The sequence below is a fragment of the Panthera leo genome, chromosome C2 (genome assembly GCF_018350215.1).
Source record: "Panthera leo isolate Ple1 chromosome C2, P.leo_Ple1_pat1.1, whole genome shotgun sequence".
In the NCBI taxonomy this organism is placed as follows: Eukaryota; Metazoa; Chordata; class Mammalia; order Carnivora; family Felidae; genus Panthera; species Panthera leo.
Window position 1 is genome coordinate 10,354,973 of NC_056687.1, and position 27,568 is coordinate 10,382,540.

The 27,568-nt window shown below is 48.5% G+C and overlaps 1 protein-coding gene across 5 annotated transcripts in view; it reads left to right on the top strand.

Moving 5' to 3' along the window:
- The window catches only part of RUNX1 (RUNX family transcription factor 1), a 251,876-nt gene that overhangs the window by 46,986 nt on the left and 177,322 nt on the right, over window positions 1–27,568 (top strand). The gene's annotated exons all lie outside the window — the stretch shown is intronic.

Genomic DNA, 27,568 nt, shown 5'->3' on the forward strand with positions numbered 1-27,568 from the left:
CCCTAGAGTGGGAGGGATGAAGACATAGCCAGAGTGTCCCGGCAGACGGTGCTCCCCGACACGAGGTTCCTTTGGAAGGCCTCTTGTTTCTCTCTTCTGTCATGCCGGTGCCTCCGGTCTGGTGGAGAAAGGCCATGGGTCACATACAAGCCCCACCCGCAGCCTTTGTAAGGCACCAGGCTGGGACCTGGGATCAAAGGACCTGCTGACGCTGTTCCATCTCTATGCTCCATGGAAAGGTTAATAATACAATGTCACTAACGTGTCCTGAATACGAATTTGCCCAGGGCAGGGCTGAGCCCTTCGTATATGACACCCATGACGCTGATATTACTGCTGTCCTCCTGAGGCTCAGAAAGGGTATCTAACTTGGCCAAAGTCGCCCAGCAGAACAGGGACTCAAACCCAGGTCTGGCTATCTGCAGTTACCAGGTCTTAGCTGAGCTGAGCCATACGGATAATTTTGTTCCATGTTTGCTGGAGGAAGGGTGGTTGCATGGAATGCTTTGGAAGGCTTGCAAGAGAGAGTGATGTGGCTTACCAGAGGGCAGATCTTTCTAGTTGTGTTTCCTGGAAAGGTTATTGAGTTCAGTTAGCCTACTTGAGGCTTTTGTGGAGGCAAAGCAGATTTTTCCGTAAAAACATTGAGGACATTTAATTTTTTTACTTTATTTTTATAATTTTTTTAATGTTTGTTTGTCTTTGAGAGAGAGAAATAGAGTGTGAATCAGGGAGGGGCAGAGAGAGAGGGAGACACGGAATCCAAAGCAGGCCCCAGGCTCTGAGCCATCAGCACAGAGCCCGATGCAGGGCTCGCACCCACAAACCGTGAGATCGTGACCTGAGCCCAAGTCGAATGCTTAACCGACTGAGCCGCCCAAGCGCCCCAAGAACATTTAAGTTTTAAATCTCCAGTCTTCAGTGTGTGTGTGTGTGTGTGTGTGTGTGTCCATCTCCTCTACGTCTCCCCTCTCTCGCACACAATGCACCCAACTATGAAATATAGCACCTGTCCGCTAAGTGATGGTTTAGCTCCTCAACATTTAAAGAACTCGTGGCTATAATTGACGAGACTCCTTGTCGATCTTGTCCTGGAGGATGACTTCAGATCGGGGTCAGTCTGCCAAGGATGATGTGAAAAACTTACTCAGCGTCGGAGACCCCTGGGGAGACTCTTCCCAGCTGTGAAGAGGCCGAGCCAGTAAAATACAATCCCAGGCATTCCAGCTGGGGGCGGGGGTGCTGGCTGCCACGCATTCCAGTTGAACAGGGAGTAACTAAACATGTCAAGGCCATGGAGCAATCCTGCCGGCACAGCAGGAAAATCACATCAGAGCACCACCCCTCCACTCCAGCTATGAGCATGAAACTCAAAGGAAGCTTAAGAGGTATGAGGTGGGCAGGAGGTCCCGGCTCCAGCCAATGCCCGGCTCTTCTGTGTGCAGCATCCACAGCAGTGAGGAAAGGTGCCCCTTTGGCAAGTGCTCGTGGTATACTTTAGGGTCCCACCCTCTGGAGGCTGAGCTTCCAGAAGGAAGCGAAGGGGCAGCTAGAACAGGAAGTGTCCTTTCAGGGGATAACAGGTGCCAAGGACCAGGCTGGCATTGTGAGGACTGTCTTTTAAGTAGGATGCGTGTTTGGAAAACTGTCAGTTCCTAAGCCTAAAAATAGAGAATGTATAACATAGAGTCTCTCAGTATAAATTAATTACATAATTGGCGGGGGTGGGCGTCTACTCCAATTTGACTCAAGTCTGGAATTGAAAATGTGGTACTTTGGAAGACAGAAGAGACTATTTCCTGGGATATAAAATGAGTCACACGGGATCCTAATGGTGTTTATAGGACTGTAGACAGGCTCAGGTGGGGGAGGGGGCTTCCTTTAAAAAGTAATATGCAGCTTCTCTGTCTCTGTCTCTGTCTCCCTTCCCCCCATGTGTGCATGGCAGGGGGTGGGGGTGCGGGAATTGTGTGTCTGTCTTTCTCTGTTTTTGTTTCTCTGTGTGTGCCTCTCTCTCCATCTCTCTCTGTGTCTCTCTTTCCCTGTCTCTCCTTCTCTTCTTCCCTGTCCCTCTGTCCCTCCTTCACTCTCTCTCTCCCTGTCTCTCTCATCTCTATCTCTATTTCCCCATCATTCTATCACATGCACAGAGCATGTTGGCATAAGGAAGAAATCCTACCCTAACAGACAATATGATTTCTACCTCCGTATAGAGGTCAATAAAATCTACCTGTGATTTCTCTTTAACTGGGCAGTGCTGGCATGTTTAGAGGTCAATGCTACCGGCGGGGAAAAGCAGGAATGAGATGGTCTTAAGACACTGAGGCATGGAAGTTCAAATCAGAAAATAAATTTCCCAATCCAGTCTCAGAAAGGACCAAATCAAAGTCCCTCAGTGATGGGAAAGTGATACGAATTTAAAACACGGGCATCATGTCCAAGATGTGCTCTTGAGGCGGGGGGGGGGGCTGGGTTTTGGTCGAAGCCCAAGTTGGAGCCGGGCCTGGGATCACGAGACAGTCACCTCTCCAGGAAGTAGGTAACAAACGAGGGCCTGACCTGTGAGCAGCCTCCTTTGTAAGATGAAAAACGTAATGCTTCCATTTCCCCCGAAGATGATCCCATCACGTGATGAAATCTGCAGACCCAGAAACAGTAGGATGAACTAGAAGTGAGGCGGGATCAGATGAGGCCCCATTGCAAATGATGCCAGGTCCATTTGGGAAAAATAAATGATTAATTCTACAATAGATGGGGTGATCAAAACAGGGCCAACATTCCTGAGATCTAGTCTGAGCTTTACTGACTTCATTCACGATGCACGCTCGTCCTTGCCCTGAAACCGCCATGTTGTTCTCTATGGAGCATGAGCGGGGAGCAGACTTCAGTCATGGCCCTTTGAGATTTGCCAGGAAGCTGAGACCTGAAATTCAAATGCTGACAGGAATTGCTACAGCAGAGAAATTGAGCTTTTTGTTATTCCATACAAAAATCGTGTCCCAGTTGGAGCTTCTGGGCCTCTTGTTTTCTGGAATTATTTGATGCAACAAAATTCTGATGCAACCAAAGCCCCTCTGCCAACCTGTGGCGTGCCACCTTCATGAGCGTGACTGGCATCCAATGAGTCCCTGGGCCCAAGTTGATCCAAGGGCTCATGGCTGACTCAGCCAGGATGAACAGCCTCTGTGTTACCTCTATATGGCCAGATTCTAGACTGTCCCATTTCCCGAAGGCAGTTACCAGAGTTTACTCCTCCCTTCATTTTCTCAACAGCAATTGGTAGTGAAAAAAGGTTTTCCACTTTAAAGCCGTCTTATGTGGGTGGGATTAATGAGTATCTACGTATGGCTTATCGTGAAAATACGATGAATAGATAGATAAATAGGAAGTTGGAAAGTATATATCTATACTCTACCAAAATGATGTATTTGAAAGAAAAATGCTGAAACATATGTGTTTGGTTTTCATTGATTTTACCCCATGGATATTTTAAAGGTACTGTTTCAATGAGTGGGATGACGGGACTCACTTGGGGGCATCAGCCCGGTCAGTCTCTGGGCAGGAAGTGCGCCTTTCTGATCTCAGGGAGGCAGTGGGTCCCTCTTCCTAAGGGCAGTAGCTGTCCCCTGAGGGTAGAAATGCAGGAGTCGAGGCTGGGTGAGGGGCTATCACGACGTTGCACCCTCCGGATGAAGTGTGGCTTTGTGCTGTTCATCTGGAGATTTCATGGATTCAGGAGCTCAGTGATGTAATTTGGGGAAACACTCCCAAGATCCATTTAAAATAAGACATAGATGAGTCATCTGTGAACAGACAGCTTTTCTCCTTCTTGTTCACTCATCATCATCAGAGTGAAAATCACAAGTTAAGCATGTGAAATTGTAAATTTGTTTGGCATGTCGTTATGTCTACACGTACTAAGTTTCCCACTTGTGGGAGTCTCCCGTTACGGTCCGTCCCCTTCGCTCACTTGCATACATACCCGTTATTTTCCTACCAGCTGTGCTGCTTGTTCCCTGGGTGTCGAGATTTGCTCTCGCCCAGCCAAAGCCAAGTGCTTGGCATCCTGCTGGTAGCCATAACTGCATCTCCACGAACTCGGGTCCTCCGCCACTGAAGATCAGGATGGATTAAGACATCCTGATGGCTTTTTCAGGCCGGGAAGAGATTTCGAAGATACTGGAATTCGGGGAGTGGTATGTTGGAAAGACAGTTGATGATTTGAAACCAGCCCAAGCGAACATGATTTTCAACTAGGAAGAAACATGTGAACCGGCCACTTCTCTGAGTGTGCGAGGGAGATGCACTGCTCCCGCACCACTGTTTTTCACCATAAGATGGAGTTTTGTTAAGGAAAGCAAGAGGCAACGGTCCCAGGAGTTGATCCCTGTTGGTCTTGCTTCCTTACAAAACCAATAGACCGAATGTATTCATTTTGCTTATATGTCTTACATTCGTCCTTGGACTCGGTAAATATCTGTCTCGAATGCCTACTCTGTGCCTGGTATGTTCTCAGTGCTGGGCATGTAGCAGGGAGCAGTGAAAAATTCCTCAACTCATGAACTTTATGTTCGAAGAGGGAACTTCGACTTACATGGATTGCTCTGGGTGGCACCGTCATCTTCGTGATAGTAAACCTTCCAATCCGTGCACGTGACCTGTCCTTCCATTCATTCTAGGCCTCTTTAATTTCCTTGAGTGATATTTTGTAGTTTTCAGTGTACAAGTCTTTTGCCTCCTTGGTTAAATCTATCCCTAAGTATTTTGTTCTTTTAAAAAAAATTTTTTAATGTCTATTTATTTTTGAGACAGAGAGAGACAGAGCATGAGTGGAGGAGGGGTAGAGAAAGAGAGGGAGACCCAGAATTCGAAGCAGGCTCCAGGCTCTGAGTTGTCGGCACAGAGCCCGACGCGGGGCTCGAACTCACGAGCTGTGAGATCACGACCTGAGCCAGAGTCGGACGCGTAACCGACTGAGCCACCCAGGCGCCCCAAGTATTTCATGCTTTTCGATACGATTGTAAATGGATTGATTTTTAATTTCCTTTTTGGATGGGTCATTGTAAGGGTGTAGAGATACAACTGATTTTTGTGTGTCGGTCTTTATCCTGCAACTTGGCTGAATCCGTTTATTAGATTTCGCGGGGTTTCTGTGGACTTCAGGGTGTCTACACAGAAGAGCATGTCGTCTGTGAACAGGATTGTACATCTTCTTCACTAGTTTGGCTGCCTTTTATTTCTTTCCCATGCCTAACCGCTCTGGCCAGAGCTTCCCGTGCTGTGTTACGTAGCAGTGGCAAAAGTGAGCTTCCTTGTCTTTCTTGGTCTTAACCTTAGGAGAAAAGCTTTCAGGTTTTCAGCATTGAGTATATTAGTTGTGGGTTTTTCATAGATGGCCTGTATTATGTCGAAGAAGCTCCCTCCTATCGCTAGTTTACTGTTTGTTTGGAGTAGTAAAACAGTTTTAGTAGTAGGTGGCAGTAATAAATTCACAACAATTGTGAATATAATTAGTCCCACTGAGTTGTATGCTGAAAAATGTGAAAAATGAGAAATTTTACATTGTATAGAAATTTTACAACGCAAAAAATTAATAATGTAGTTTTTAAATACACTGACTTTTACACTTTAGTTTTTGAAGTTTATTTATTTGTTTTGAGAGTGTGTGTGAGCAGGGGAGGGGCAGAGAGAGACACAGGGAGAGAGAATCCCAAACAGGCTCCACAAGATCAGTGCAGAGCCCAATGAGGGGCTCAAACTCACAAACTCTGAGATCATGACCTGAGCTGGAACCGAGTCAGATGCTTAACCGACTGAGCCACCAGGCGCCCTGATTTTTACACTGTAAATAGGTGAAATGTAGTACGTGCTTTATATCTTAATAAAGCTCTTTTTAAAAGCTTAAAACCAATCGGGGAGCCAGGGTGGCTCAGTCGGTTGAGCGTCCGACTTCGGCTCAGGTCGTGATCTCACAGTTCGTGGGTTCGAGCCCCATGTCCGGCTCTGTGCCGACAGCTCAGAGCCTGGGTGGAGCCTGCTTTGGATTCTGTATCTCTCTCTCTCTCTCTACCCCTAACCCACTCACATTCTGTCTCTGTCTCTTTCAAAAATAAAATAAACATTAAAAAAATTTTTTTAAAGGCTTCAAAAAAAAAAAAAAAAACCAAATAAGAAACTATTGCAAATGGAAGTAAGAAATAAGGGTGCCTGGCAGGGACAATAAAAGTGGCTGAAACCAGCATTGTTGGATGACGGTCTGGATGGTGCAAAATAAAAGAAGTGTGGAAGAATCGAGTGTTCTGTAGCACAAGCCATCTGAAAACTGCAGTCTCCATAGAGGCAGGGAAGAGTATGGTGGGCGGGGACGTATCTGAGGGGGGGCAAGACCACGAGTTTGGACTTGGATGCATTTAGGGGCTACTTTTTGCTTATCCTCGGCTCATCCCAGCACTTGGAAGAAGTAGCTCAGCAGCGACCTGGCAACTAACTGTCCCCTGTGTGTATGCGTGGGACTGCCATCGAGAGAGAGAATCCAACAGCAGCTCCCCTCAAGTTAGGAAGCAAAGACATGAGAGAGACTTGAGAGAGATAACATAGGATTTCCAAATATTGAGAGTAGTTGTTGCCGCGTGTACAAGTGCAAAGATTGAGAACCAACTCGGGACAGGCCGTCAACACAGTCAACTTGGGGGCCGGGCGTTAAATAACCGTCCTCGTGCCCTCAACGAACCTTACACATAGTAGGTGTGTGATAAATGTTTGCTGATTGTCTGTTCAACACTAGTTCCCAGTGACGAACCATGGAACCGTCTCCCTGAGATTTGAAAAAAAAAAAAAATCGGTATAGACTTGAGTTTCCTTTTCTGGGAACTGCTTGAGTGTCTATCCTAGAAAAGGTTCCCTTAGATATCTTTCAGTCTCGCATGTGGTGATGTTTCCAGGTCTTGCGCTGCTAATTCTAGCCATGAAAATCATTTGCCCTCGCTGGGATTACAATTAAAGACTCATTTCGGGGGGCCCTTGGGTGGCTCAGTTGGTTAAGCATCCAATTCTTGACTTCGGTTCCGATCGTGCTCTCTTGGTTGTGGATGGAGCCCCGAGTCAGGCCCTGCTGAGCTCGGAGCCTGCTCGGGATCTCTCTCGAGCCATCTCTCTCTCCGCCCCACCCACTCTCCGTCTTCTCTCTCTCAAAAATAAACAGCCTAAAAAAATACTGGTTAAAAACAAGAACCATTTGTTTTTAGCGTCAGATATTGCAAGTGTGGCTCCGACACCTCCGGGGAGAAAATGTTCTCGCTCTGTCCAGTGGAGATGAAGTTCCTCCTGGGGAGAGCGAGCTGAACTAACTCGGAAAGCTTCACTTAGCGTCAGACCAGCAGGTACCCCGTTCTGTTCAGTCTAATGGGACGGCCACATTGTGAAAAGAAGAAAGCAGGATCTGCACAGTCTCACGCTTAACGTAAGGGGGAAGGCCTCACCATGTGTGGTCACAGAACCCAACACTGAAGCGGCCGTCCCCTTTCATCTATGTCCTCACATGTTGAACACTAGATTGTGTGTGTGTGCGTTAAATACAGCTCTCTCTTCCAGGGAGTTCAGAACACACTGAGAGCTGCAAGCCAGAAAGATCATTCTGGAAGGAGTTTGGAGAGGTCGGGGGAAAGCTGTTGTGCTCTAGCCTGAGAGTCAGGAAGCACGGGCCTCCCAGGACAGCCCGTAACCACTCACACTCACCCGGCAGAGCTCAAAGGCCTTGCTGTCTTTTGGTCTCGTTGCCCATAAAACACAGATAGTAACACTTGCAAAACAGACACTAAATGGAATGCATTTTGTGATCTCTGGGGAAAAGGCAGCCTGTTAACATATGCTGACAGTGTGTTATTCTGGGGCAGGCCTGAAGCCACAGGCTCTCGTTGCCACCAGAGTCATTTCTGGAGCGTCTGCCAAGAACAGCCCGGGCACTCGAGCCTCCGAGCCCCGTCTCTGGGTCCAGCTGGCAGGAGATTAAGGGCCACTCTGCCCAGCTGTTTGTGCCCTGCTCACCCACAGGCCTGAATTCAAGGCCCCCAGTGCCTGACAGCCACCACAAGTCACCCACTCAACCTCATAAGAGACCTACTTCCTGCCATATGCCTGCCTCAGGTCAGGTCTATTAACCCTCCCGTTGGTGGGGCCGTTGAAAGGCTGGATCCTTCAAAGAGAAGGGTTTTGCTTTGGAACACAGATTTCTCGACTGTAGTCCGTGGGTGGATATTCAGTGGGGCGAGGGGCTTTGTGGTTTGTTTTGGTCTCGAGAAAAAAGAAGCAGACAAAATGAGGACCAGGCTCCTGGGGTTCTGGCTCCTTCCTTGCCCTGCAAAGCTGTGGCTCCCAGCGCCCAGAGCCATAGAGGGATCCTCTGAGGAGAGGGACAGATGTTGCCGGGGGAGGGGAGCGGATGTCACAGGAACTGTCCCTGTTATCTCTGAAAGTCACGCAGTCGTCTCTGGACATCGTGTGGTCCTCCTGAGGAAGCCGCAGGGGACCGTCTCCGGGAAAGGGGGCTGATCTCTGCGGCCTCACTCAGGTCTCCTTTCCTAAACCCCTTGCTTCTCCTCTCCGTCCCCTCTTCCAGCCTGTCTCGCTTCCCTACATATTTCTGGAGAGGAAATCAGGGCAGCAAAGATATTAATTTTAAGGGACTTAACCCCTTCCTGAGGGACTCCGGGTTTGAAAGAGAAACATGGAAGGAGGACAATGCTCACCCCAAAGCATAAATCTCGAGCGGCAGGTGTTCAAATGCCGTTCACCGGGGCAAGGCAGGTGGAGAAGGAGGTAAAGGAGGGGGAGCCTCGCAGGTGACCACACGCTCAGCCCAAGGGTGAGGCCGGCCCTGACCTTCCACCCCTCCTCCAAGAACCCACATCCCCCAAGCATCCCAAATGCACAGAGAAGGACAAAATGAAGGCCGTATGACAGCATCCCGGATGAACGGGGAGGAAAAATGCTGGTCTCGGATTATAAAAACCATCTTAGAAAGCCCGGAGGAACAGAGCAGCGCCCGGCTGCTCCCCATCTGCACTGAGCCCCAAAGCAAGAGGAAATTGATTTAAATATCGGCAGCAGGCGCTCAAGGAGAGAGGGGAGGGAAGGATCTCGAAGCAGAAAGACACCCCTGCCGATTGCACAAGCCCTGCCTCTTGAAGGTCTCAAAAGCAGCGAAGGCTCCATCATCGATGGAGGCAGGCGGTCAGCAAGATCCCCTCCAGTGCTGAGACAACCTCACCGTCTAATTTTAGCAATTCCTTTTTGGCAAAGGAAGGGTCCCCCCTTCCTCGGGCTATCTGGTGTTCCGCACACCATCTCCTACAGCTTCCTTTGATGTTGGCGGGGGCTCTGTGGACTCAAGGCCAGAAACGCTGCAGGAAGAGACAGGCTCACGGCCATTACGCGGCCCTATCTGGCTGCAGCAATAGAGGCTGGCTATTTCCTTCTTTCCTTCTTTCTTTCCTTCTTTCTTTCTTTCGAAATTGCGGCACTTGGTTTGAAATTAAATACAAGCAGTCAAGCTTCAGGTTGCTACTCAGAAGTGATCATTATGTCAGTTGCCATCTAACATCTTTGCTCTCTTTCTGGGGGAGGATGTTGAAACCGTGATGTTCTTTGAACAAATTTAAACATTTCATTCATATTTTTAACTCTTTATAAATGAAGGCAATTTAAGCCTATCACACAGTGACAGAAAGTGGCCAACAGCCATGGGAATGTGTTTCTCATTGTGGAAACTACAAGTTAGTCATTTTCTTCTCCCAAGTAAATTTCTTCAGTTTGGTTAAGGAAATTCTTATTTGGAAAAAAAAAAAAAAAAAAAAAAAAGCATCAAAAGTTCCAAAGTCGATTTTCATCTCAAAGGTTAACCCTGTGGAAAATATGGAAAAAATTTCTAAATTTCGCAAAATGTTTTGATAGTGTCTTCGTCCTACTGTTCAAGATCTAAAAATCTTATTTTTTGTTGTTGTTTTAGTTTGGAGGGGGTTTGTTGTTTGTTTTTTGTTTTGTTTGGTTTTGGTTTTGGTTTTGGTGTTGGGGTGGTTTTTCTTTGCTTTGGTTTGCTTTGTTTTTAGCCTCCTGGCCTCACAGTGTAAAGAAAAGCTCCAAGCTCAGGGGAGAGTAGCCCTGCAGAAATGCCCAAGTTTCTAGATAATTTACAGCATGCTTTCTATAAGGAAGATCTTGACGATACTAAGTTTTTCCACTTACAGATTTTAGTAGCGAGGAGATGGGTTATGAAGTAAAGCGGGGAGAAGGCACAGAGAGGAGGAGTGTGGTGTTTTCTCTCGAGCTAGGTGCTATTTAAGAAGTATCGACGCTGTTTCAGAAACTCTGCTTTTAGGCTGTAGTTTTCGTCTTCCCCTTCCCAGCCGCGTGCAGAACCTCCAGTGTGTGTGTTGGGCTGACCCCATAGAACCGGTCTCCAGGTTGGAGGAAGAGGGGTCACGGACCAGAGGCAGGAACTAGAGGAAAGCATCTCTCTAACCTTCCCTTCTTCAGCGGGTCCCCCCAGCCTCTGGCTGCAGCCCCACTTACAGGGAGACCTCTCCCGGTCTCGCTTCTTCTTTTTCCTCTCCTGCATCGGATCGTGGGCCTTTCTCACTTCCCCACAGATGAATTCCCCCCACCCTCCTCCTAGGCAGAGGGTCACATCTGGGCCCTTCCCCCACCCCAACTGTGCTGAGAAGTGGGAGTGAATGTGGAGCCCGGCTAAGTCAGGCGGGCCCCCGGGGGTGCTCTGAGTAGTGCTTTGGGGAGAATTTCCGTCTCCTGGGTGGGGAGCCCAAGTCCACAGCCGCACGGCCCTACCTCGTCTGGGGTTCCGTTGCCCTACACGCTTAGGCGCGGGCTGCGGACCTATCAGGTTCAAGGCCCAGGTGTGGGAAAACAGACCTGCAGCTTCCAGGAATTCTCAGTGTTCAAAATTCTGAAAAGCACGTCTGCACTGAGGGTGCAGCAGGGGGTTCTGAAAGGTGGGAATGAGGGAGAGAGGAAACCAAGTACGGAAAGACGTACCTACACGTATGTGTATCCCGAGAGGCAGGAAGAGATGAGAAGGAAACTAAGAGAACATCACTTCCTAAACGGCCTTTGCTACGAACCGTGTCCCGTGGCCACACAGGACAACGCCCAGAGTCTAGCACTGGTACGGTCAGATCTCGAATTATCTCCCAGAAGGTTACAATCTTTATTGCTAAGAAGTTAAGTTGCAGACAGAATTGTAATACATATTTTTCGATTGGGAAAAAGATGATTTTAACGCATTACTCATTCTGTCATTTTGAGTTTACCAAAACCAACGCGAAATGAGTTCTCAGGCCATTAAATTCCACCCTTTGTGGTCAGGGCCGAAAAGGCTGGAAAGTCTCTTGCTGGGAAGGGTGGAGCTTGGTGTGCAGGGCCCGTGGGGACACGCCGGCCAGGGCTCCCTGGCCGTGCCCACCAGCCAGCCCCTGGCCCCCCGCCTCCCCCAGACCACCTTCCGAGCATGGGACGGCTTGCTCTGTGCCCCTTGTTGACTTCGGCTACTGGTCAAGTTTCCTTTTGAGGCCCAGGGGGGCCACGGGTGCCAGTGCTGAGCTGACTCATGCTTTCCCGGACTTCCTGACACCCTGTTCACGGGCTTGTCTGGAGCTCGAAGACACTCTGTGGCAAGGGTGTCGCAATTCCAGTCAGGAAACCAAATTAACCGCCCCAGAATGTGGCTGAGGTGTCTGAGGGTGAGAGGACAGAGGCTCCCCGGTCAGTATGGAGGCTGGAAGTTCATGCCATTTTTTTTTTGCTGTGGTTGTTTTTTCTTCCATTCTTTTTTTTTTTTTTTTCTGGTTTTATTGAGATATGGCTGACGTACAGGGCTGTTTTGGTTTGAGGTGGCCAGCATGTGACATGACTTACATATGCCGTGAAATGTCTGCGGCAATAAGTTAATGAACGCCCGGGATCTCCTATCAATACCAAAAACAAAACAAAACAAAACAAAAAAACGCCAGGACTGGTTTTGTTTTTAGGTCAACCTACATCCATTGGCTAATTTATCCACAAGCATAAAAATGTCAATATACGTATACAAAAGCTTAGAATACAAAACCCTGCGTTGTGTCCTCACCAATGGAAAAAGACGATTCGTCATTTCATTTAAATAGTTTACAGCTCGAGTAAATGTCTTATCCTTCCTCCAAGTTGATGACATTTCTTCAAAGATTATTATCTTTTTTTTTTATTATTTTAGAGAGAGGAGGAGGAGGAGTGACAGAGAGAGAGAGAGAGGAGGGGGAGGGGCAGAGGGAGAGAAAGAGAGAGAGAGAATCTCACGCTCAGCAAGGAACCCCATGTGGGGCTCAATCCCATGATCCTAGGATCATGACCTGAGCTGAAATCAAGAGTCAGATGCTCAACCGACTGAGCCACCCAGACATCCCTCGGTTATTGTTTTTAACTGGAGTTTAGTTGGTGTTATTATTCGTTTAAGTTTTATTTACTTAAGCAATCTCTACACCCACTGTGGGGCTCGAATTCACCACCACGAGATCAAGAGTCAGATGTTCTACCACCTGAACCACCCAGGCATCCCTTCAAAGATCATTTCTAATTTTTTTTTTCAAAAAAAAAAAAATTAAACGGCAATGGTGAAGAAAGCTAGCTCCTCCTGGTTGCTCTGGAACCGTTAAATGATCGGATGATTGTCGAAATGACAACTTCCCATGTGTCCTACAATCACAGCCTTCATTTTGTCCTTCTCCACTCATGAAGGGGACAGGAGCATCTCCTGGTGCTGAAGGGGCTCTTGAGACTGTCCACATGTCACCAGCCATTTCAGAGGGAACATGACTTCCACCAAAGCCATGAGATATTCAAAGGAGATGAGAAAAATCAGCTTTGAGGGAAGTTACTGAGGAATCTCAGTGATTGGTGTGGGAAAAGGTAGAGCACTGCATTTATTCCAGGTCTTTCCCCCCACACTCCTCAGTCACTGTCTGTGTCTAGCAACAAGCAAGCGGACAGATCTTCTCCTTCTACTCTGCCCTGGATCGGAGTGGGGGGTGTTTGTCCAGAGAAGGCACATCAAGTGGAAAGTTACTGATGCACAGTTTTGTCTGACCCCAGAAGTGCTTCTCTTTCCAAAATGGTTCTATTCTAAAATAATGGTTTCTATTACCCATCATTGATTGTGCCTTGTCTTTTAGGGGCACCTGGGTGGCTTAGTTGGTTAAGCATCCGACTTTGGCTCAGGTCATGATCTCACAGTTTGTGGGTTTGAACCCTGCATCCGGCTCTGTGCTGATAGCTCGGAGCCTGGAACCTGATTTCTGAGTCTGTCTGTCTCTCTCTCTCTCTCTCTCTCTCTCTCTGCCCCTCCCCTGCTCATGCTCTGTCTCCCTCTCTCTCAAAAATAAACAGTAAAACATTTTTTAATTTTTCAAAAAATAAAAAAAAGATAGTGCTTTGTATTTTAAATTATCTTATTCTATAGCTAAGTCACTTTGCGTGCATTTAAAAGTATCCATGTTTGGGGCACCTGGGTGCCTCAGTCAGTTAAGTGTCTGACTTCGGCTCAGGTCATGATCTCGCCGTTTGCGAGTTCGAGCCCCACGTCGGGCTCTGTGCTGACAGCTCGGAGCCCGGAGCCTGCTTCGGATTCTGTGTCTCCCTCTGTCTCTGCCCCTGCCCTGCTCACACTCTCTCTCCCTCACTCTCAAAAATAAATAAACATTTAAAAAAATTTTTAAGTATCCATGCTTATGGGTGATATTTCTAAGGCTTGTGTGTTAGGTTTGGAAAGTGTGCGTCTTGCTCTTCCTGGAAGTTTTGAAAGCTCCTGAAGTTGGCTCCATGGGTCTTTCTCAAAGCAGCCACCTAAGAAGCACCCTCGGGGGGGATGGCATCTGCCAGGCAAGAGGCATGTCCAGTGCTTGGGATCTCTCACGGATGCTCCCCAAAGCACCCCCACACACACTCTCTTCCTGGCGGGGCAGGAGAGCAGCCCTTTCGGGGAACCGCGGGCCCTGTTGCCAGCTCGGCCTGGGGAACCGGCCCAGGGGAGTCTCGGCTCTCCCTCCCGCTGAGGTCCGGGCAGGCTGCCTGCCCAGTCATCCTTTTCATTGCCGGCCCCACCATGCAGAAAGTGACTTGGACGGCCAGCCTGGCCACAAGGTAGGCCGTCCTCTGAAGCCCAGCCCGGCCGGCCACGGATCGTCTGAATCTCAGCTCTGCCTGGCCCGACACGCCAACATTTGTGTGTGATCCTTGACACGGGCCAAGGGCATCGCCATTCGGTTTGGTGTTTTGTTTTTATTTATACGGTTGCGTTTTGTGAAACCTGCTTATCTTTGGAGAAGGAGGTTTTTCTTCAGATCCCTAACCACTCTCTGAAATCATCACTTGTTTCTTTTCTGGGTGACTCTTGGTCCCCCAGAACCTCATCTCCTGGAGACAGAGACTGCGGTCAACCTCGTCGCCTAGAGCGCCCCCAGTGCCCAGAACAGTGCCCGGCTCCTGTTCGCGTCTAGGTCCCATCTGCTAAGAAGGAAAATACAGGCGCTGGGGGGCTGCTTTGGGCCTCCCCGAGGTCCAGCCGCCTGGAATGTGCCCCAGGCTCCCATCTTAAGCCCAGCACAGTGTCCCTCCCAAAATGTCCCTCCCATCTCTTGGAGGGGACCGGCAAGCCTGTGCAGCATGCGAGCGGTGCGGGAATCTCCCACTGTGTCCATCCTTGGGCAGAACTTCCAGGGGAAGCAGGCCCGCTGGCCCTCTCCCCGCTCCTGGGAGAGGGTGTGGATGCCACAGCCCCCCGAGAACCTCTCCCTTCGCTCCCTGCGAGGTAGTTTATTACTTTCCTGTGGCCCCGCCGTACCAAATGACCGCCAACTGGGCAGCTGAACACGACAGAAATTGTTTTCCCTCACAGTTCCGGGGGCCAGCAGTCTGAAACCAAGTAGGGCCACTCCACCTCTGAAGGGTTTACGGGAGGATCCTTCCTTGCCTCTTCCTCGCTTCTGCTGGTTGCCAACAATGGCATTCCCTGGCTTCTGACTCCGTCACCACAGTCTCTCTGCCCGTGAGCGTGGCTGTCTTTCTCCCCTCTGCGTTATCTCTGTTTTCTCACGAGGAGACCGGCCGCTGGATACAGACCTAGCGTGACCCTGTCGTATCTCGTTACTCTTGCAAAGACCCTCCATCTAGAGAAGGTCATGCTCCGAGGTTCTGCGTGGGCATGAATTTTGGGAGACGCTACCCAACCCAGTTCAGGCCATCGGGACACCAGAGGTGCTCCCCCCCATTCACACCACTTATTACTTGTGTGACCTCAGGCGAGTCATATAACCTCTTTGTGCCTCTGCTTCCTCGTCTGCAAACGACGAACCGTAGTAGCACTGCCTGGTTGGGCTAAAGGCACTGGTATTGGTGAACTATGTAGTCTGGGGAGATAAACTCAGCCAAGTAACCACTCATAGATGCTTCACAGATGTCAATGGACAGCCCTGTCATCGAGGACCCTGCGGGGGGGTGACAGACAAGAGAACTGACCCAGAGTGCCAGCCAGGAAGCATAGGATGGGACACCCAACCTGTCTGAGGGGATGATGGCAGGTACGATTATCCTTTATCTAGAATGTAGCCAAAGGAAGAGAAGGGAAAAGGAGCTGCCGGTGGGGGCAAGGGCGTGTTCAGGAGCCTGGGGGCTGGAAGGGAGCTGGCATATTCAGAAAATGCCCCCCTTGGTCGGGATGGCTAAAGCCCAAGGCAAGAGTGCAGCTGGGATATAAGGAGAGAAGCAGGTGAGGTGGAATCCCAGGAGCCAGGACGCTGGACTTCACCAGCCCTGTAGCCCACGGAGGCTTCCAAGGTCACGTCTAGCCCCCAGCTGTCTTAGTCCATTCAGGCTGCTATAACAGAAATATCATAGACTGGACAGCATATGAACACCAGACATTTATTTCTCATAGTTCTGGAAGCTGAGAAGTCCAAGATCAAGATGCTGACAAAGTCAATGTCTAGGGAGAACCCTCTTCCTGGCTCATGGCTGGCTGTCTTCTCATTGTAGCCTCACACGGTGGAAGAGGCAAGGGAGCTCTCTGGAGTCTCTTTTATAGGGGCACAAATACCATTGCGGAGGGCTCCTCCTTCAGGACCCAATCACCTCCCAAAGGCCCCACCTCCAAATACCATGCCATTGGGCTTTAGGAAATAGCATGACTTCGGGGCCAAGGGGCACAACCTTCTTTCAGTCTGCGGCATCGACAGTTCCCTAAACTCCTGGTGGGTCAGAATGCTCCAGCGTTCTCTTGCATTGTCCAGCCCTCGGAGCAAACACATGAGCTGCGTGAGGCATTCTGATCCCAAATGCAACGCCGTGCCGATACGTCCCATGACAAAGTTGCTGAGTTCCTGTCCTTTTCTAGGGAAAATGTCAACAGAAATCCATTCCCTGTGTCCCAGTGTCGTGTCCATTAATGGAGGCATCCCGGACATGTGTCTGTGTGCACATGTGACCCTGGTCATGATACAATAGCCACTAGAAAATGAGGCTCACCATCTTGAAAGCTTTTGACTAAAACCCATCCTTCTGATCTATCCTGATGACTAGACTTATCATATTTGCTGATTTCTCCCAACCGTAACAAACACCCACTCCTGATTCTCTTTGATAACAAGCCTAGACATGCAGGTGACCCACTGTCACCCCCACACAGCTCTCCCATTCTGAAGATTCCTGCTCCTCCCTGGGGAAGCTTCTAGAAGGAGTCACCTTGTCTGCAAGCCCTCCATAGTTGGTAGAGTCTAGATCTCACTTGCATCGTAAGCAATCTCATTGTAGAGTTTCTGGTTGAAAGAAAAGGACCTTCCTATGTCCCCTGTGCCACTGATGCTATACCTTGATATGTTGTCCCATCTGGTCCCTCCAGTTGGTCAGGGCTCTCGGAATGAAAGTGATATTAAGAGCAACCTCTCAGGAAGGGAGTTGGTCAGCAAAACAGCAAAGGGATAGAACCTCAGAGGCGCAAGTTAGTCCATAGACAGAAAAATAAATCTAGAGTCACAGAAGCTCAGAACAGGAAATGACCCTAGCAACTGTAATTAAAAAAAAAAAAAAAGAAAAGAAAAAAAAGAACTCATCTACTGTGCTTTCACCCCTGAGCTGGGTGTTCTGTGCATGTCATTTCCTTTCCTCCTCCTGCCACCCTCTGAGCAGGAACCCCTGGCAGATGAGGAAACTGAAGCAGAGAAAGAGTAATTTGATGCCCGGAAGCATATCCAGAGGGCCACGTCTCCCCATTCTATAGATGTGGCAAGGCAGGGCCCCAGGGTGTGGCCAGCGGTCTCCAGAAGGGAAGGCAGCATCGTTAGAACGTGAACCCGGACGTTCCCTTTGCCCGCTGCCTATCGCAAGCCAAAGAGCACAGTAAGAACCCATAGTAGACATTCCAAGTTTTACAGCACAAAGACATTTAAATTCTGCTGCAACAGGCATGCCTGCAACCCACAGACTTCCATACTTTTCCCTGAAGCTGTTTTAGGGGAATCTGGGATCTTTCAAGTTATGCTGAGTAGGGAGGGTCCAGAGAGAAAGGGATCAGTGTCCTAAGCAGCCTGGAATGAGAGAAACTACCTTAACTGAGGGGCACACCACACCAGGCAGCTTCCCAAGGGGGTGATTTCAGAAGCCTGGAAAATTCCTCATCCTAGACAAGTTTTTTTACCCCCCCCCCCCCCACTGACCTCTAGGACAGCCCCAGGACTTCATCTTCAACTTTAGGTAAGCTCTGAGAAGGCGACTCCCCCAGGGAAGGGTAAACTGTTAGCCATTTACACTTTAGTATAAACCAAGAGGCTGCCCCAAATAAGGTAGAGTGATGAAGGTCAGTATAAGGAGAGCTTGAGGCGCCAAAGGCAAGTGTTCTAGACCTCCCCACTTACTTGAACCCACACCCGTTTGTACCGCTCCCTTTTGAGGACCTGGGAGCCCCGGAGCCTGGATAAACACACCTCTAGTCTCCTTCCCAGGGGCTCAAAGCTGCCCTGCCCGCTACTAGCTAGTGTGTCAGAATCCGCCAACTATTAACCATCATTTGCAGGATATTGCATCTTGGATAAGATTAGGGCATAGGAGAAGGCCACCCAAATAATAATCATAATAAGCTGAATCATCCACTACCGGTCCTTACAGTTAGGGCGTGGGCAGGGGAAGCATCTAGGAGATGTTGGTGGAGAGAGATGAAAGGACAGGCCCTTGCAGCTGAAGGAAGAAAAGTGGGGGCTCAGAGCACAGTCTTCGAAGGTACTCCATGATGCTGTGGCTCAGAGAGAAGCACGGGCCAGGGCTGAAGACTGGGTGGCCAGGCCTCGGGCATCCCCTTCCCCGGGGTCTGCACCACGCTGGCCCATCTGGGCTCCGCTCATGCTCCAAAGGAGAGGCCCCTGGGTAGATGGTGGGGCAGGGGACTGCCCTCATGATGCTCTGGAAAAGGAGCATCGCCAGTCTCTCTCTCCCTCTCTCTCTCTCCATCCCTGTTCCCTACTGGCTGTGTCATGAATGTATTGCAGGGAAAGAAGAGACAGTTCTAACCCACCGGGGCTCCTGGAGCGGGGCTTCTATGGAGATCCTTAGCCGGCGCCTGACATGGTTCGGGCAAACAGGATATCGAAGGCATCCTGGAACCAGCTGCAGCGGGGGGCCCATCCTTCTTCGTCTATACTTACAGGATGCTTAGAAAGTGACAGAGTGGTTTCGCACACTGTCTCCCCTGAGCGCTACACAATCCTGCGAGGGAAGGCAGGGCCGGCAGGAATCCCCCGTCCTAGGAAGAAGAGACCGAGGTTCCGAGCGTCTCTGTGACTTGCCCGGGACCCCAGTGCGCGCAGGGTGGGAGCTGACCCGTTCCTCCGTCTGGGATGCCTGGTCTCACACAGGACCCTTGCCCCCACCCCGGGGAACAAGCCTGCCACAAAGGCAGCACTCAACAGGCCCGTGGAGGAATCTTGTCTTGTCTTTTCCCTTTCTCTCCCCGACTGACTTCAGCTTCTGCCCATTCCTGTTTCTGCAGAGAGCTTTAACTGTTTCTCATTTCCATTTTCTTTGGTACCCTCCTAGCCAGCAGGAGATCCTCTTTTTTTTTTTTTTTTTTTCCTTTTTGGTTTTATGAGAAGTTTTTCAGTGATGTCAGACTTCAAAGGAAACCTCCCACCAGAAAGATCACCGACCAGACGCACACTGTGACTCTTTCCCAGTCCTGAAGCAGAAGGATGGCGAGGCTCACACATGCCTCCTCTCCCTTTGACGCGAGGCCTCTTCCAAGAGGTTTCCCAAAGCCCCTCACTTTCCCTTTCGGGTCCTGAAATAGCCTGGCGGGAATCAACAGCTGCTTCCCAAGCCAGGAAGCTGAGTTCCCGGTGCCTTCATCCGTCACCGCCGTCTTGAGCTCCCTAATCTGTGTTCCCTGCCCCATGTCAGCGCCCCGTCTCCCCCCCCCCTCACGTCTGGCTTTCCTCAGGAACTCGCTAAATGCCCCTGTTCTCGCTAAGCCACTGAAGCCAGGCCGCAAGGCAGCCTAGCGACATTTAATTGACTCTCTCCGGGCAGTGATTCACAGAACAAAGCCTGACTGTCTGACCTGGAAACCACACAGTGGGGAGTTTAGAAACCAGCAGTGTAGTCAAAACAACGGCCCTGGGGCGGCCATTGCTTGAAGTTCAAAGGAACAAAGATGTAAGCCAGAAGGTTGTAATGACAAGGGCCTGCCAAAGAAGTACACTTACCTGGGCATGAAGCCTTCTGGGGCAAGGCTTCCCGAGGCTTTAAATCATGCTGGTTACATCGGGACAGGCTCCAGGGGCAACGTGGCCTCCTGGGAGAAGTTTCCCAGCTGGGCAGTGAAAACCTTAGTCATCAGGGTCTGAGGACTCTGTTGGTTTCCTAGGGCTGCTGAAACGAGTTCTCGAAAACAGGGTGGTTTAAAACAACAGAAATGTATTGTCTCACAATTCTAGAGGCTCGAAGTCCAAAATCGAAGTGTTTGCAGGGCCACGCCCCCATCCAAGGCTCTAGGGAAGAACCTTTCCTTGCTTCTCGTGGCTCCTGGCAATCGTGGACGCCCCTTGGATTGTGGGTGCAGCACCCAGGCTCTGTCCCTGTCTTCCCACGACCCCCTCCCTGTGTCTCTGTGTGTCTTCTCCTCTTCTTCCGAAGATACGGTCATTAGATTTAGAGCCCACCCTGATCTTGTGTGACTCAAACTGATCACATCTACAAAGACCTTATTTCTAGGTAAGATTATATTCTGAGATGCCCGGTAGCCATGAACGTTTGGGGGACACTACAGGGACCATGGCTCATTTGCTGTTTCCTCCACATCACCTCCTGCCCCCCTCTTGTGGAATTAGTCATTCCTGGTCTTCATTTTGGAACCTCCTCCACACCGAAATCTTCGTGCACAATGTTGAATCTTGACCTTCCAACTTCCAGGGTTGAGAAAACAAACGGTGCCCATCTGTGACACACGGCTAGGCGTGATTTGATGGAAAGAGCACTGAAAGTTAATGTGGGGCAGGCTAGAAGGTGAAACAGTGGGCAGCGTGCAAGGTTGTAAATGATCAGCCTAAAGGGTCTGGTCAAACAGTTGTATCTCAGATGGACCACCAGACACCTTTCTCTAAATGCGTTTAGAGAAATGTAAATTTTGCAGTAGGGAATCAAGGTGGGGGTGAAGCACAGTTGGCCTAGAAGTGTCTGCATCCTCACCAGGGGCTACCGGCTCTCCAAGTGAAAATGGTACCATCTCCGCGATCTCACATTCTGGAATGTTCCTCCATTCACAGCTTCTACTCCTTTCAGTCTACTATCCTCACTCCTACTGACTGCACTTGCCGCCTCCGTGGTGACCCCAGATGCCTCTGGCCACCCCGGCACTCAAGCCAGCACCCTTGATAATTGGCCGGCCATAATGAGCCAGACCCTAGGTTCCATCACACCAACAGCCTGTGACTCCCCATCAACCCCATTGCAAGACACTGTGATGGGGCCACGGGGAAATAAAAGGTTTCCACATGAAATCCCCCCTGCCTTTCAGCCGAGTTCCAAGTTCCTCCCTGTCACTACTTGGTTACACATAACGATGGCCGCAAGTCGCCTTCCTCGTACAATCCCTCCAACTTACTTTCTCTGCTTTTTACCCTCAGCATCCTAAGCATTGTTGGAATCCCAAAACCACTTCGGCACACATTATCTTATTCTAACCCCTGCATCCCATATCCAGTTTATCCACGCGAAACACCCTACCGCCATCTTTGCGAGCTGTTCTCAGCCCGACCCTAGGTTCCAGACAGCCTCTCCTCTGGGAAAATCCTCTCCCTCCTGTACTCCTGAGAAGAGTAGTGAGTACTGAAGAAAGCACCTGTTCACTTCTTCCTTCCTGAGACGTGGTCTTGCTGCACCCTTACATGCCGTCTTTCTAAGGAATATTGCATTTGCTCTATCAGTTTCCAGAGATGTAGCAAGTATTGTGCTCCCCGCTCAAACACCCCGGCTTCCTCTAGAACTGCTATGTCAGCTCTTCGTTTACCCCTCTTCCCTCTCTGCTCTCCTCCACCCTTGGTCCCACTCCACCTGCTCTGTCTTTTGTCTTAAAATGCCTTTCTTGCTCACTCAGCCATCCCCGAGAGCTGCCATCTTCCTTTTCTTCTTCCCCTTGCCCCCACTTCCTTCTGAACAGTGGGTTACAATGTCTCCTCCAAAAGAGTTGGGGCCAGTGAGACGTTCTCCTCCACAGATAAGTTACGTGGCAAACGAAGTGTGATTCTGGGGTTCTTAACAATGCTCTCCCTTCTTTTCTGACTTCGCATGGGACACTCTGGTCCACAACGACGTCCTGAGATTGAGCTCACTTCTTTGCTACTCTAGAGCCAACAAGGATGAGACCATCTCATCCTTTGAAAGAAAACTATCCCACCCCTGGTGCTCCTAGTGGCTCAGATGGTTAAGTGTCCGACTCTCGATTTCAGCTCAGGTCATGATCTCGTCGTTCATGAGTTGGAGCCCCACAGCAGGCTCAGTGCTGACAGTGCGGAGCCTGTCTGGGATTCTCTGTCTCCCGCTCTCTTTGCCCCTCTCCTGCTTGTGCATATACATACACTCCTGCACTCTCTCTCCCTCTTTCTTAAAATAAATAATGAAACTGAAAAGAAAAGAAAAGGAAAGAAAAGAAAAGAGAAGGGAAGGGAAGGGAAGGGAAGGGAAGGGAAGGGAAGGGAAGGGAAGAAAAGAAAAGAAAAGAAAAGAAAAGAAAAGAAAAGAAAAGAAAAGAAAGAAAAGAAAAGAAAATTATCCCACCCCTTGACCCTACTTTTCACCCTATGGTGATTTCACATCTTGTATTATTACTACTTTTTCCAGAATTCCTTCCACAATTTCCCACAATTCTACTCCTCTTCCCTCACCCTTACCCCAGATGTATCCTAGACTCTGTTCTAGACTCTTCCCCCTCTGGCCCAACTCTTCCCCTCTGGGAATCTCCCCACTTTTGCCTCGAATGCCATAGGCCCATGACAGGCAGTACTGGCCCTCCAGGCAAGCCCATCTCATAGGTCTGGCCATGTTTTCAGCTGGTTCACAAACACATCCATCAGGACATCACCCCCAGAAACCTCAAGGGAAATGTGTCCCATATTGAATCCATCATCTTTTATCAGACTTTCCAGCTTTCCTATTTCTGGCCATGGCACCACCCTTGTCACCAGGGCTAAACCTTCAGAATTGACTTTGATGCCCCCACCCTCCGTGGCACATCCAACTGCTGGTTAGGTTCTATCTATCCCACCCCCAAGTTTCTAGAGCCTGCTAGCTATCCAAGCACCAGGTTTGTTGTAGACCCAGGACACGAGAGAGATGGTGTGAGTGAGATCAGACAGTAAAAAGATCGGGTACCACTATATTTATTGTGATTAACATTTATTTTACACCCAGAAGGCATGTGGCATGCTATTCAGTGTTTTGATAAGCAAATAATTCAACATGTTGATAACAGCTTTTCAAAAAGGGAAAGCTATTTTGTATTAATAGCAGTACGTTTATTTTCGTGTTTAGCAGTAGGTCGTAGTGGTGAAATTTAAGTAGGTCTTATTCTATCCCATCTGCAGAAGTCTACCAAGAGTTTTAGAGACATAAATGCCATTGTTTCCGGAAAGAATGACTCATTCAGTATTTTAGCTTAGCACTTCCTATGATTCACACCATCACTAGAGCTTCAGATGCTTAATATTTCTAGAAGCCATATTGAGAGACAAGACCTATGCCTAGGATGTAATTCGGGTGTCCAGTCAAGCTTTAGTCTCCCCAAAATTCTACCTCACTCACTTGCCGTTGACAATATCTGCATTTAGCACCTTCTACCTGCACAGCCTACCTGACATCTGCAAGCGGGAAAAGAACTAGGTTCTTAGAATGTTCCTTGGGAAACAGCACATAGTGTACTAGACTTTGGCAACAGGCCAATCTGACTTCACATCTTGGTTCTACCACCTCTTGGTTGTAAATTTCTTGGCAGATGACTTAGCTTCTCTGAATTCACGCCATATTTTGAAAAATGGAGACATTCTCAAATTTTTTTCCATGAGCTTGATTCTTTTAGTCATAAAGAAGAAAAACTTGACAATGAGGCTAAACATCCAGCGGATGGTACCTTTCCCAACCCAATCTCTCTCTCCTTCTCTCCGTCTCTCTCTGTCTCACATGTGCACACACACAGGCACGCGCGCACACACACACACACACACACGCACACACACACACTAGTATCTTCTGATTTTACAACTGAGCCTTGGGATGACCTTGGGCCCTCCTAAGAGCTACACTTCCATTAACAGTAAGCTGTCTTCATCTTAATATCTGATATCAATGGTAGTTCCATGGGAAGACTGGATTTAACAGTCTGTGTCCAAAAGAATTCTCTATACCTAACACGTGGCAAAAGATACTTTTCAAATCTTTGACAGGCAAAGGGACAGCATTTTATAGTTCTAATGATTCAAAGAGATAAACACTAACATGCATGTGGTAAAGGAAATGGAACAAGGCACTGAATGGTTTAGGGCTAAAACCGAGTGCCTTCTGTCTACAGGCTGTCTTCAACACAGACACAAACCAATGAATGCACCCAGCTAACTGTTGACATAGATCACTTCAGCCTTATGTTACAGCTGTGTGTTCAGCAGCTTTTCTAAGACCCATCCTTCCAGGCTTTTGTTCAAGCAACAGCTCCAATTTAAGAAGAAAAGTTTGAGGGGGGAGTTCCCCCTGTAGTGATGGCAATGACCTACAGATAAAAAAAAAAAAAAAAAAAAAAAAAAAAAACAGGTCTCGGAACCATTTGGTTGCTAAGGAAATAGACACAACATTTGTGAAACGTAAGGCCATATTTGGTGGCTTGAAACATGTAAATGATCAAACCAAATGGATCAAATGAGCTACCAAGTAAAACCCACTGCAAAAACTCAGTTACTAATATAGCAGGAAATAATATTCTTCTGAATTCCACAGCTCATATGGATCCAAAGGTTTGTCAGATCTAGTCGTTATTAAGCACCTATATAAGACAATGATAGACACTGAATTAACAATTAAATCTTTCGGACTCAAATAAACTTCTAGGAAAAAAATAATCCATTCCCAGGTGAGCTCAGATGACCCACGCAGAATCTGTCCGTTGGTGCCAGGGTCGAGGGCTCCAGGTTTTCATTTGTTGTTGATTGTTTAATGAGAAGTTCGAATCGTACTGTTACAGATTTTCACATCCAGCTTGCAGTGGGAGGGCAGAAGAGTATTACCATGTCTCTGTCATCCTCAACAACCCTTTGCACCAGATTAAATGTGTGGCCCGGGTCTCTGTAGCCAAGAGCAAGGACTTCAAGAGGAAGCTAGTTTCTGTTTTGTTTTTGGGTTTTTTTTTTCCACATGAGACTGACGTAGGAAGGAGTCAAGGAGCTCAAAACCTGCTCCCCAAGGAATGCGCGACTGAGTCCTATGGAGACCCTCGGCTCCTCCCGATCTTAAGAGGGGCCTTTCCACAAACGCTTCATCTTCCTCTTTGATATTTTACCCTCTCATAATCACTTTAAGTCAACAATCTGTCACTGACAGTTTTGCTGACAACGCACATTTAAAATGATAGACTTGGTGTCTAAACTTCCGCCTACGTCTTCTCTAAGTTGGTGACCTGATTGTAACTGATGCTTCCAGTAGAAATACTCACTTGTTAACCTCAAGTGCTTTCTGGGCACGGCTGAAATAAAACAAATTGCTTTTTAAGGTTATGATTCCAGATTCTGCGTCTTATTTTCCATTTCTTCTTGTCTGATTTTCCATGTAGGTTTTATCTGCTACTTATAAACCATGAAAAACAAATGATTCCGTTCAAATCTTTGGAAAAAGCTGTTCGCTGGCACAAACCTGCATGGTCTGCTACTTTTTCTCGTTTTGAATTTCTGGAAGGGAAATCCTACTTATGAGGAGACTTAACTTTCCATCAGTAATGGGGAAAACTGCTTCTCTCAGGATAGTGAAGGTAGCTTTATAACAGAAAACTCAGCAGAGATAAAAAAAAAAAAAGTCCACATAACTTATGTTTATCCAAGTCTGTTTCTTTAGCGATATTGATCCCCCTGCCAGCTGTGGCCCTGGGGATAAATGGAGAGCAATGTTGCGAAAGCGTGTGGCGCCTTTCGGCAATTGTTGTTTCAACTGTGTGCCATTCGAATGCCACCCTTATAACTTGAAACAATATCCCCACCCCCTCATGTCTCCAAAGCCAAAATCTCCCATCTCCTGTCTACGTACGCTCACGACATTACCTGCTCCATGTGGATCTACCGTAGCGGTGTGGCCAGTGCCCTGTATCCCAGCGGAGATCTTAATTATTAACGGCGTCTCCATTCGAGCTGCAAAGTGTCCTGTTTTGATGATTCATTTTCCCCCCGACTCTGAGTGACTTCTCTTAGGTGTTTGCAAGGTGCCTTATTTGGAAAGAAAAGAAAACCATTTGGGAAGCTAAACGGTTTCAGAGAACCAATGCCATCGTTCATACGAGATTGACACCTGGAGAGTCTGCCCCCACCTGCTCCTCGGTGACAAAGTCAGGATCAAAGCCACGTAACAGATCTTTATAAAGCGCTTACTGTCAAGCCAGACACTCTTCTAGGTTCTTTATGTAGATTGACTCATTTAATCCTTGCGATGATCTGCGCCCTGCGGGGTACACGTTATATTTATCCCGTCTTCCAGCGTGGAGCTTTGCCCCGGGCCGTGTACTAGCAAAACACAGAACTGTGCTTGGAGCCAGCAACCTGGTTATAGGGTCTGGCGAGTTCAACAGGCCACTCTGCTGTGCAGAGCCCTAGCGCTTCTGACTCTTGGTCCTACCCTTTGTTCTAGATTATGTTGCTTTTGGACCAAGGAGAGAAGAGTGTGTTACTGAAAATTCAGCTTTTCAAAGCTGGTATTGTTCTGTCACTGTGAACATCATCCAACTATTGCCAAACGCACCTAAAAACAGATGAGGCTTAAAAACGGATACGACAGAGACTTGCCAGATAATGCATATGTTTCGGGGAAGATAATCAAACTATCGAGCAACAGACGCAGTGCAGGTAACAGCCACTCAGGAAGGAAGGCAGCAGTAAAATGACCAATATAGCCACCCCCAGACAGACCGGCTAAGTATCATTTGGTTGCTTTTATATTAACATTTGTTTTTCAAGGCCTGCCTGAACGAGACCATGGACCCCTCCAAATTATGGGTGTGCCTACATAATTCTTTTTGTAGACCACCTGTCGAAGCACCCATGGGAAGAGTCTTCTTAACAAATATTGTTTGTGGCGATTATAGAGGGTGCTTACAATGACCTCGGAGCTGCAAACCTATGCAAGAAAAGAAAAAAAAAATGACTGCGACTTATAGAAAAAGTTGAAGACAGTTTATAGCATATAAAGTTTAGAGCCAAGCCCAGAATCTTTCTCTCACTCCATGGGCTGTGAGTCACAGGTGCTATTCCAGAACGTGGGCATGGGAATACATGCAGGATCCTTGAGATTTCAGAGTCCCCAGTCAGGTCAAGCAAGGCTGGAGCCTTTAGCGCTCAGAACATACTGGAGAGAGTGGCAATCGCCATGGAGCTTTACTCTCTCCAATACAAGAGATAACAGTCCGTCTCCTGAAAGACAGGACGAGCCTATCTGGCCCAGGATGAATAAATACTGGGCCAGAAATAAATACTGTTTTTGCATAAGAACTCTGGCAGGGGAGACCCCACAGTCACCTAAAACAATCCCTTTTGGGGGGGGCACCTGGGCAGCTCAGTCGGTTGAGCGTCCGACTTGGGCTCAGGTCACGATCTCACAGTCCGTGAGTTCGAGCCCCGCGTCAGGCTCTGTGCTGACGGCTCAGAGCCTGGAGCCTGCTTTGCATTCTGTGTCTCCCTCTCTTTCCGCCCCTCCCCTGCTCAGGCTCTGTCTCTCTCTGTCTCAAAAATAAATAAAAACATTAAAAAACTTT